This window comes from Amblyomma mixtum, chromosome 4, assembly GCF_055824585.1.
Source record: "Amblyomma mixtum isolate Tamu chromosome 4, ASM5582458v1, whole genome shotgun sequence".
Taxonomy (NCBI): Eukaryota; Metazoa; Arthropoda; class Arachnida; order Ixodida; family Ixodidae; genus Amblyomma; species Amblyomma mixtum.
The window spans coordinates 61,755,828-61,768,207 of record NC_143015.1 but is presented as its reverse complement, the minus strand read 5'-3'; positions in this window follow the sequence as shown (position 1 = coordinate 61,768,207).

Below are 12,380 nucleotides of genomic sequence, written 5' to 3'. Positions count from 1 at the left end.
TTTATCGTCCAGGCTGAACGCGAGTTGTCTGACTCAGCCTACTAAAGCGATCCATAACACCTCTGCTAATTGTAGTCGACTATAAAGATAAACTGATTGAGAAAAGCTTGGTATTGGAAAAATCAGTATTCCACACGTTCCAAAACTACCTTACAAGCTTGCTCTGGGAGGCTCAGGACAGCCTATATTCCAACAGGAAAAGAAGCAGATGCGTGCGTATTAAACACTTGATCTTCTCAAAGCTAAAAGGTAAGGCGCCTGGATCGCTACCAGATGCTCAGCGCTTCATTTATCAAAGAAGACTAACTTTCTTCTCGGGAAACTCCATCTAGTCAGCCAAATTTTCGTTGAACATGTATAGGGAAAGTGCGAGTGGTCGCGCTTATGGTACAATCATTGAAAATAATTATTGTAGGCAGCCCTCACTGTCGTTTTTTTGAAGATTTACAGATTTCCAGGCGTTTCGACAAGCTCTCGTCAAGAAATTCCTGGAGTAAAGACGATTACGTCCAAGTCTCTAGATGGGTCGGATTCGCACTTTGCGCGACGCTATGAAATGATAACCTTGCTTTGTTTCAAACATAATGGCTCGCTGACCATCTGAATCTCGGTATTCACTCGTGCGCTTTAAAGGAAAGGACAGAGGATCGTGTGAAACAAAGACGATAGAAAGAGGTGCCATAGGGTACGGACGAAAAGAACGCGGGATAATACTCATGGCTGTTATGATTTTTGCTTCACGATCCCTCAAAAATTTCGCTTCGTAGCCACCCAAGTCGCAAGGCGGTACTGAAACTTTTGTACCCTAATCTCCGCGGGTACGAGCTAATGACAGGAAAAAACCTGACAAAGTACGTGTGAAGTGAATCCACATTAAGGCGAGAGCCCTTAATGGCTCACACTGTCGTCCGTCAACAAAGCGTGTCACACCCGTTTAACTCAGGAACTAAAAAAGATAAAAGAAAATCAATTGTTGCTCCAGATAAAAGAGGAAAAAATTAACCTAGAAGCTAAGCTTGATGACTGTAAATTAATTTATTAATTATAGGCAAAATTGTCTAATCTGCGTCGAAATCTAAATAGCGCGGACGCCGATATAGCCACGGGAACGGTCTGACGTTGAAATTCGGGCTTGTTGGTTCATAGTTTGGACCAACAGCGCAAACAGGACAAGGGACCAAGAACGAGTAGACACACACAGCGCTGTGCGTGTCTACTCTTTCTTGGTCCCTTGTCCTGTTTGCACTATTTCCCCGAAAAAATGGTGTGACGTCACATCCACCGGAAGTCGTCACGGCATAGTGTCATCTTTCACCTCTCAACACTTCAGTTGCGAAAGTGTCTCTGCACTTTTTTTTCGCCGTTTAAATCATATCTTTTTTAAACGATGTCAATGCCGATCTCTCTCTGGCGGGGACAAAACGATGCTGTCATCCACTATTGGTGCCCTATGAACCTAGATCTACGAAAGCCTTTGTGCTTACCTCCCCTGAACACAAACACAGTGATGGCGACAGACGCGCATACGAATAGCAGCATTGCGCTCATCATCAGCAGGACAGGATTTCCGATGCTTTCCCCTAAAAAAAAAAAGAGTAAACTTGCGTAAACAAAACGCAAAATCGTTCACTTCATCTTGAAGCGTTGTTTTAAACCTTTGTAAAATTGAAGCTAAACCACGTGTCCTTTCTTATCTTCTCTCTTTCATTTCATAGATGCCGCTGATACGAATTTCGAAAGGTTTGATTACCTAGTATTTCCTACCGGTTATGCCATTTTAAACAATATTTCTTGGTACCAGCTTGAAAGGAACCAAATAATTTCGGGGAAATTATTTCAATCATGCCTTTTTGGTGAACATTTCATTTTCCTTTCTTTTGTATTGTGTTGAAATGAGCACTATTGCATAGGCGAACGCAAAAAAATGGCCCCAAAACAATAACGTCAAAGTGAAACATCATTCGCAGGGAATCTGTTCAATGTTTCGAACTATTTTTGATGCATAGCCCGTTGCTTCGCTGCCACACGAAGCCTGTTTCTGGCTTACTTGCGGTATGTCGGTAGTCAAGTGCCTCACAATCGGATGTCTTTCCATTTCATATTGTTGCCATAGTGAATCCGCTAAGTTAGTCAAAAGCATCATTGATGACCACTCCAAAAAACGTTGTTTTATTAGAGCTCCGCAGAAAACGCCAACGAAAAGCGTTGGAAGTACCAAGATTTATAAAAAAAATACGTGAAAAAATATCGGAGAACGTCAAGCGCTTTAATTTTACGTTGTTCATAGGTGGCGCCAGAACGGGAGGCAGTGTTCCACGCTAAGCCTTGCTCGAAAAGCGGACAGTTTTTAAACTGCGTTACGGAATGCTTTGACGAGTGCCGATTTCCTCTTTGGAAGACCAAAGAAATTAGTACTCATGACGACAGAACGGATTGCACCAAAGTTAAGCTTAATAACTTTCCTTTCCGTTTTCCTGTCTCCACAGAGCAAGGAAACAAGCAAGAATCGTAACTTTCAGCATATAAAGCTGGAAGAGTTGGAACATTAGCAGATAAGGCATTCAGATTAGTTTACATATTTGCATTTTCTGTATATGTTAAAATCAAACTATAAGCTCTACGTAATAAGAAGGAATGGATATATGATTTTTATGAGAAAGCTTGATCATCTGCAGCGAAACCCGTCGTCGGCGTAGATCAGGGACAGTGGCCGCTAATGTCATAGATGACGTCAAAGAAAAATGAAGTTTCTTCAGAACGTTCGGGCAATTTAACTCTGAACATTCAGATTGTGAGGAAAGCATGTGACACATTGGCCTCAAAACCGTGTTGCTTCTAGTCGAACAAAGATGATTTAAAGCGTGTCCTTACGAGTGTATGCTAGTGAGTAGGCATTCCATTAGAAAGAACAGAAAATAAATATGAAAATAAATAAAAAGAAAATAAGCAATGATGTCGTATTCAAAAAACATAAGTAGTCTTAATTGCCCTCCGTATTTTATCGACACGCATAAAAACTATGATGAACCAGAGGATTAACTCCTAATGGCGGCACTTTCAAGGTTTTCCTCAAAATTGAAGGTGAAGAAATTGAAAACGAATAGAAAGAAACCTCATGGTATTAATATATCTGATTATCTCTGAGATGGTTCTAAACAGTGCCTTCGCTTTAAAAAGCCATTAAATGGTCATCTCGAAAGAGGAAATTCTGCAGCAACTGCTAGCGAAGAAACGCTAGTGTGCAAGCATTTCTATGAGCCCGATGTATGACGAACAGGCGGTAAGTGACGTTTTTGTGTAGGCTTAAAACATCACGTGTTTTAAAGCTATGAGAGTGTAAAAACAGTTTAGAGCGTATAGTATCTGTGAGGGCTCAAATGACAATGGGAGGAAAAGGTGGTTTTGCTTCATCCTAACTGCCGAATATTTTGAAACAGCTTGACATTTCTATAACGCTTATATTATTCGCATTTAAATGTATCCGTTCTTAGTGCTATCACCTGGGAACCATCTATTATTAGCGAGACATTCGCGACCGTGAATTCAAATGAAAGAATAATGCGGCCTAAATGAAGGATGCTTTGTTTAACATGCTCGAAAAATTAAGAGTGGCAGCGACACAGGCAAAAAGTGCAGGCAAGGAAATGCGTAACTCACTTCCTAATAATGGAGTATATTTTGAACATTTAACTTTTTAAGGGTTTTGTCCCTCTTAATGACGACCTCTGCGTATTTCTCTGTGATGGTGGATTGGACGTTCTTCCAAATAATAATTTCTCGAGATTCTGGCGGTTCATTTCGGCGTTATTACAAAAATGGCGAAGTCTCGTCCGCATAATCAGTATTTCGAAGCTCTGTTCATTCCATTTTTTTGCTAGCCTTTAGCGAACAAATAAAACTTCGTTTTCTAAAAAGATCTACGAAGAAAATGCATCAATTTTCTGCGACTGATTTCCGCAAGAACGACGGAAGTGTTAGAAGTTTCCAGAGGCAGGTGTTAGTACAAGCAACACTTCATGAGGAGCAATTGGAAAGTGTTGCGCCTGATATTACTTACCGTTGGTCTTTAACCACTGGAAGCAGTGAAAAACAGGTACAAATCATATTTCGAAGTGTGACGTTTACCCGTGCAATATCAAAACTCTTTTACTAGACCTAGCACGGATGTCATCCAAGTTGCATTCTGGGCATTATATGAACAAATGGAACACCAATGGAAGGCTTTTCGTCAAGTACCGCAATATGGCTCCCTCGTAACGATGAAAGGGCGGACGAAACGCTCTACAAGTGATTTAAGTCTTAAGCAGTGATTAACAGAAACCTGTTAATTTTATGGATGCAATAAATGCATGTAACTATTGTTTAAATTGCTTGTAGCATCTGACGTGTTCCCCAGATTGAGATGTTTAACGCAAAGATCACGGGAAGACACACACGTTGTAACCACGGAGAAATAATGCTGCAAACCAGAAAAAGAACGCTAAGTGGTTATGCCATGCCGATGGCTTCAGTGCCGCGTAATTTCACGCTTTGTTTTGAGACACTCTTTATTCTGCCGGTTATTTCAAAGATTACGTTGATCACCATCGTCAGAAGTGAAGCAAACATGGATTCAATGCCCCTAAAACTTAATTGTTTTTTATCCAAGGCGCTTATTTCATGCAGTACTGGAAAACTATTTTTATAATGGCAGTTCAAAACGGTTGTGCATGCCTCTACTGAGGACAGTCTCCTTAGATTTTAATGCAGTGGCATTAGAAGCCTGATGAAGGAAGAAAACGCGGCGTAGTTAATCGTAAAGGAACACGGTGTAGTTTTTTACGCTGGACTAGCAGAAAATAGTTTGATCAGAATATGACCAAGTGAATTTTTCAGGCACCATCAGGAGACGAATAGCAGCTTACAAAATATCCCTTAAGAAGAAAGTATCTACCGTCGCATTTTACCGGGACTAGCCAATGAATAAAGAAGGTAGAAGATAACAAAAATGGTTCAACCTAAATTGAGAACCTCGCATTGAGCTACGGAAAGCAAGCTGTTAGGTGTAAATTCTACTGACAGGAAGAGAAAAGAATGTGTCGAAGAAAAAAATGGGAGTGTACGATATCCTAGTCGAAATCAAGAAGAAATAGGCACCAGAAGGGCATGTAACGTGACAGCAAGATGATCGACCCAACCGTAAGGAGGCGGAGTGCTTGGCGAGACATGGCAGGTGTAGAAGCGGACGCTATTCAAGTCAAAAAGGCGGACGTGGTAAGGGAGGCTCCGGGGATAAAGTGGCCGCAGATGGGAAGCGCAGGGTTAAATATAGGGATATGTAAGATGCTGTCGTCACGCAGTGGCCGTATTTAGGCAGATGAAGGTGATGACCTAGTGCCTTTCATAGCTAGATGATGGTCCCACGCTCCACTCTGCTATTTTGGGAAAAATGCACGAATGATACAAATAGCGGTAGTATTTGGGCGCCATCTCTAAGCCTTACGAGAAATTAAAGGTGCTCAATACAGAGAAACTATTGTTTGACCCACACCAGCTAAAATCCATAACTGTGAAGCAGCGCCGCCGTCTACGAAGTTTCCCACCTTCCGACCTTGACAACAGGAGGACCCGGTTCGCCTGGTCGGCCGGAACCTGTTCATGCTGCGCCTGTCCATACGGGGCTTGTGCGTACGCTGCAGGATCGTAGCCATACTGGCCGTACTGCGCGGGGTCGTACCCGTACTGGCCGTACGCCTGGGCGTACGCAGTAGGATCGTAGACGTACTGGCCATAACCTTGTGCATTAGCTGCCGGGTCGTAGTTAGCAGCGTTGTACATGAGGCTAAGCAGGAATCTGATGGCCTGAAATTGAAAGATACCTGTCCCGCTCAATCGTCATGCATAGGAGAAGCAATCTCTCAGTTATTTTTCTACGGAAATACCACAAATATTATAAACATAAGTGTTACACAGTTACTGCGTTAGCGTTCATTACATGAATGACTCAGTGATGTGCTTGAAGTTGTGCTTTCTATGGAAAATATTCTCAGCGTCAAGGCCATTCCAGTGCGTGGGAATACTCATACAAATTCTATTAATAGAGTACTACAGGAAGAATATGAATTATTACCAAAAATGGAAAGCGCAATTCGAATCAGCAATGCCTCTAATACCACAATTTGGTCTATTTCGTGGGAATTTTGGATGTTTCCCGCGGCAATGACGTACGAATGCCAGTTCTGCTACGCACTGCTTGCTATTTTATTCTAGACTGACTTGAGTTCAACAAAACAGCGGAAATATTGTACTATCAGCGTCAAATGAAATGCGAACAAAACACTTGAAACGCGAGAACAAAAAATCAAGCATATAAGCTCTTGGAGGTGATATACAGGCGTGGCCTATTAACATTTCAGAAGAGCGGTCTTTTCGGCTTCGATGGGGAAATGAACTGCTCACGTATTTTGCCTCCCTAGCATAATATCTGCGAGTTGTGCTGTTCGCGTTTCAACTGGCTTGTTCGCGTTTCAATTGACGCTGATATACATACAGCGGTCCAAGCCAGTGCCGTTTGCTGCTATGTTATTGCCAAGGACATCACATGATAGGCTATGCGTTTGCCGCACCTTGGAGTTCTTAGCTAGGGCTTCATCAAGTCAGAGAACAAGTCTCAGCATGTGAGCTTCTTTTCAGGGAAGCAATCACAGTCATGCAAAGATTACTTACAACTAAATGACGTGAAATCCAGCACGAATGCTAGTGACACATTTGCGCTGCGTCATTTCATACCCATCGTGCTTAAAGGTAAACACGGAGAAAATGCAGCGTTAGTTCAGGTTAGGTGAGTGAGTGAAATTAGGGGGGACTCAACTAATAATTCAGAACATTATTGACAGCGGCCCATCCCGGAATGTAAAAAATTTTGAAAAATTCCTCATAAACGCAGTCTCACCGCGAACACATTGATCTAGAACAACCATGTGCACAGGGCGGCATCACGGCCAGAAATCAAATGCATCAATTTGCCTCGACCGAAACACTGCGGTCTCTTGAGCAAATAGCGATAGCCAGCTAGTTTCCGAGAATCCAAGCAACAAATATGTTTTGGTTAGGCGTGTGCGAGTTAACATCTGCGTGTACTTCACTTGCTATCGTATTGGGCGCAGTGGACTGCAGGGGTTAATTTCGACCGCTCGGAGTTCATTAACGTGTACTGAGACTACGTTTATCTACTTCGTCTCTATTGAGATGCCGTCGCATCCGTGGCGCCCCGGTCCGGCGTCCATGGCCTCAGAAACCAAAGAAGAAGTGCCGTGCTCACCCAGCCGACGAGTCCCGCCGCCGACCAAGAAATGCTGACTCGAAGCAGCAGCGCGATGCGGTTTTGCCTTTGTTTTAAGGCCTCGCTGATGCAGGGAGCTCTTAGAGCTCTACACTAGCAGTGCTGATGGTCCCTTCTTCTTCTTCTTCGCTAAAGTGGAACAAGGCTAAGGTTCTGCACGTTACTCAATGTCTGCCGAAAACGTTTGTAGCCTTAGAGAGAGAGCAAGACACGCGATATTGAATATCAGAGATTTGAGCTGCCGAGAAAATTCCCTGACATGTCATGCTTTGTGGGAAGGGAGCTGGGGAGAGAAAGACGAAAGGAGAGAGGCACGCAAACTTTAAAATAAGTGAAAGAAGAAGAACGAAGAACAATGCTTTAAAAAGAATAACGAATAATACAGTAATGAAATGAAAATAAAAGAGCCAGTGCTAAGTAAAAGTAATAACTGCATTGCACGAAAGGCGCAGAGCAGTGCAGGAGGGCTCCTCGATGATGTTAGCCACACTCAGTTACTGACCAGCTCTGCTGGAGTCTGATTGACCCTATCAGCCTTTTCAGTAGACCTCTCCGAAGCAAAAAAAAGAAAGACATGAATGAGAGCGAGAAAGAGCCCTGACCAGCGGAGCTTTCTCAGATTGAAAGTCACTGCAAGACAAACAAAAAAGACCTCAATACTCAAACTAAAGAAAAAAACACATTTTACAGTGAAATTGATGTTCGACAAAAGAGCCCAGGTTCCAGTTCACAAAATATTCGCTCCAGGATCCAAATAAGAAGAAAAAGCAAGCAAGTCAAAACCGAGAAGACACCGGCTAGACAAAGCACCACAGGCAACGTGAGCTGCTGAATGATGGCTTTCCGGAGGTAGCAGCACAAACTCAAAAAGAGGAAAACATATGTACCAGAAACAAAGAAGAGCAAGAATATAACAGAAGCAGAACGACCAGGTAAAAAAAAAACTGGTAGAAGACGTTCATGGGCAGAAACATAGGGCAACTAAAAATCAGTGCTGCAGGACATACAAGACGATGCACCAGTGAAAAGAGGAAATACAAGTATGAAAGGGATAAAGCAGACGAACCGTCAACCGAAGACAAACGTAGACGCCAAAGGAAAATGAGGAGACGCTAGAAGTAGGTGAGATAGTGGGCAGACCGCAAAACTACACGCTAGGCAGCGCGCATGACACGATCTCTATCTCTGCTTTCGCAGTTTCAGGATCCTCGGCCATCACCTGTTTTTCCATAGTTTAACAGTGCGGTCAGCTTCCTTCGTTGCTTTCACTGCTGTACGTCGCGCTTCGTTCCGCCGTTTTTTTTTTTGAGCTGGGTGCACATTCAGTGCATGTCGCTGTTTTCCTTGTTGCGCAAGAGATCTCATTTTTCCTTTTTTCTGTTGCCCCGGCAACCATACGAGACGCTAAACAAACCTTGAGGGGACACCAGCTCTTCGTTAAGGTTATGACGCCATAACGTTAACGGCTCTCTTCCGCAGCCTGGGTTCCCCTTTCCGTCATCACTTCGCTCAAACGGGCGCTCTTATTTAGACGCGATAGCGTTAAACGCTCCGTTGTTCAGAAAATCCGGTGTGGGTGATGTTGATGTCCGCGTCGGCGTTGTGATCGAGAAACCCAGAAATTGCCCAGAGACAAGCCTTGGGGGCAGGTGGGCCACCTAGGTCACGTGACCTCGCGGAGTCATCGCAACCTGGCCATCGGATAGTGAACAAACTGCCCATCGTGGCAGGCGACAGTTAAATTAATGACTGGTCGCGGGGAAAAGCAACCTAGGCAGCACAAGGCCCACCGGTTGTGCCTGCCACCACCTAGGGCAGTGGCGCATCGCTTAACCACTGCACCACTGCGCCATGAACTGTGTGAAGATTCCCAACTATCTGTTAACGTAAAGCTGAGAATTACTTTCTTCATATATGGAAAATACCCAAATCGCGTGTGATAAAATTACGGCCGAGCCTAAGTATTTTCGTTAATTTTTCTTTCACCATCGCCTAAAGTTTAAACTACCCGTAAGAGTAGATTTCGTTAGCATTAGAGGTCTTTCCCGTGCAAGTACTCCTCTGTCGCCTGCGTTCTTCTTACGTCTCCATATATGCAGAATTGGTAAGTCTACACTTAGCGTTCACACATCTCTGGGACTTCTTATACCACTCCGCTTATACCACTCTAGCCGCTGAGACCCCGGCGATCCGGATGTTGGGGTTTTACTTGCGGCGAACAGAAATAATGAGGAGGTATTAGAGCGGCTCAAGAACACGGTCAGTGCGACGGTGAGTGATTCGGAGAGTAGCCAAGCTGGAAGAGGGGCACGAAGGAGAGAGACATGTTTAAGCTATTGCAGGCATTCATTGTAAGCATGGTGGTGTATGCGCTTTCCTACCTTAAGCTGGATGTCACGGGGAGGGTTAAGGCAGACGCTGTGATCATGCAAGCGTATAAGGCTGCTTTGTGCCTACACAGCAATGCATTGACAGAAGGCTTAATGGGTCCAGGTGTGCACAACAACATAGATGAGTTTAAGAAGGCGCATCTGACGATGCAGATGGCTAGGCTCTCGAAAACAGGGGCTGGGAGAAACATTTCAAAGAAGATCGGCATAGGGGTGGAAGCTCCGGTAGCCGTCCGGTACCCTGGTAGCCGTCAGTCTAGGACTGATGGCCATCTAGCACGGAACCTTCTACCGTGTTGATCATGATGATGTCCTCAGGCTTAATTGCACCTACGTACGGTGTAGGATTGTCCAGGATGCATAGCGGATACAAATTCCTTATGGCGATTATCTGTCACCAGTCAGAAATCTTTCTTGCAAACCAACCTTTCACCTGAATTTTCATTTTCTAAACTATACATCTAGTGCCTATTATTGCCTTTCGCCACCGCTTTATATGGCAGCTATCTAGTGAAAGCATCCTCTTTGTAACAAAGCTGCCAATGCCTCCAAAAAATTTGACTCACCCTTTCTTTTGCGGTGGTCTACCTTCTCTTCTTATCCTGACTTGATGGAACAGGGTTTGCAAAGCCACGGTTTTGCTTGCGTTCAGTTGGCGCGAGGTCTGAATAATATAAGCCGTGTAGCCACAGCTGGAAAGCGAGAGGTGAGCACACTTCATCTGATTTTTACGACAAGGTCTTTATGGTTGGTGAGATACTAGAAGCCTAGAAAGGCCTCCTGAGCCATGCAAATCTTTTTTGTGGACCTGCTCTGGACATGTAGTAAAAAAAAAACGACAGTACGGCAACAAATGTTTTTAGAGAACATTTTAAACTGAAGCAATAAAAAAAGATAACCAAATTATCTTCCACAGGACGGATTGTGCGTCGCCCGTCTGCCTTTTGCTCTCGGGTATGGCGATAACAAAAAATGGCAGAAGGTTATCATATAACATCTTGAGCATATCACTCCTACTACAACCATGCTGGCCAATGGTGATGCAGTTCCTCTAAAGCTCTGAAGTTTTCATGGATATGAAATTTTAAGAACACCATGAAGCCAGATCTGTGACCTATGTATCTACTTATTTTCTCAACAAATTTGTTCTCCATCACATTATCACCCCTAAGTGACTCGTCTCTTTTCAAGTATTATTGTTTACGCGGCAGATGGCGGATATGAATAGTCCTTGCCACTAGGAATTGAGTAATAGACGATTCGCTTCTTGGCTCACCATCATTGAGAGGCTCCTAAACTCTAGAAATCGGCTGCAATGGCCGAGTACAGAGAAAATTGAACTGATAGTTATGAAAGAATCTCTGTAACTTGGCTGTCTGAAACTCATACTGCATGCCTTTATAGGTGTGCCTGAAACCTTACTTATTGAGATTCTTTTTGCATATCACTTAAGGTTTGACCAATGGCTGGAGTTTTTATGTACTATCGGGGACAAAAGTGGTATACTCCACGCGAGCGGAGACGGAGCAACGGAAAACTGCGTTTCAACGCCATCTGCAGGCGGCATCTCGGACCCAGACAGCCAATTTGTGACCCTTATTATCAGCAGGCATGTCGCTTGACTCGTTTCAATGTTTCGTGCTTTCGCTCGCCAAAATGCCGAGCGGCGCTGCAGCAGTAGCCCTCTTTTCATTTTGTGATTTCTTTTTTTCAACGCGCGTTCGAGATATGGCTTGAGAGCCAGCGCTTGCATCGTCATGATGCGATCAAATGCCCGCGCGCGCGTGGCTATCTTGTCGTGGAAGCAGCACATTTTTGAAACATTGAAACGAGCCAAGCGGCATGCCTGCTGATAATAAAGGTCACAGATTGGCTACCTGGGTCCGAGATGGCGCCTGTAGATGGCGTTGCAACGCAGTTTTCCGTTGCTCCGGCTCCCGCCGCGTGGAGTATACCACTTTTGTCCCCGATAGTACATAGAATGATTATGATATGCTTACCTCTGATGGTAACAAACGAGCGAGGGATAGCGTTTTGTTGCCCAAACGTTTTCTTTGACTTCTCGGCAGAAACGTTCTACTCTCTCTCTTTATTTTCTAATTTTATTCTCTGATGCACACCTTGATGTTTTTTTAAAGCATCGAGGCGATGCTTCTTTGAGAGGGGGTAATGCCACGTATTTATTTATTTTTATTTATTTAAAACATACTGCAGGCCTACAGTAGGCCCAAGCAGGAGGGGCGAATACATAATATATGAAAAAAAGAACAGGTTAAGCAAAATTGAAAAATGTTAAATACAAGTTGTAACACAAAATACAGCAATAAATACAAGGCCCAGATGCAAAATACAAAAAGTAAACGTAGAAATAAATGGCTCTCAAATTAAATGCTGTGAAGAAAACATAGAGTCAAAAGAATCAGCTCTGGTTAAGAGATCTGGCGGACACCTGTTCCACTCCTCAATGGTGCGTGGAAAAAATGAGTATTTAAAGGCGTTAATCCTAGCACTGTAAGGGGTTAATGATTGTGTATGATGATTTCGTGTTTGGCGCGTAGTGTTAGGTTTGAGGTAGTGTTGAGGTTTGAGTGTTAGGTATCATTTTAGTGTCCGTTCGTTTCGCGCTTAAGGCCGCAGGAATGGGGTGTTATCATTTTTGTTTGTGACGC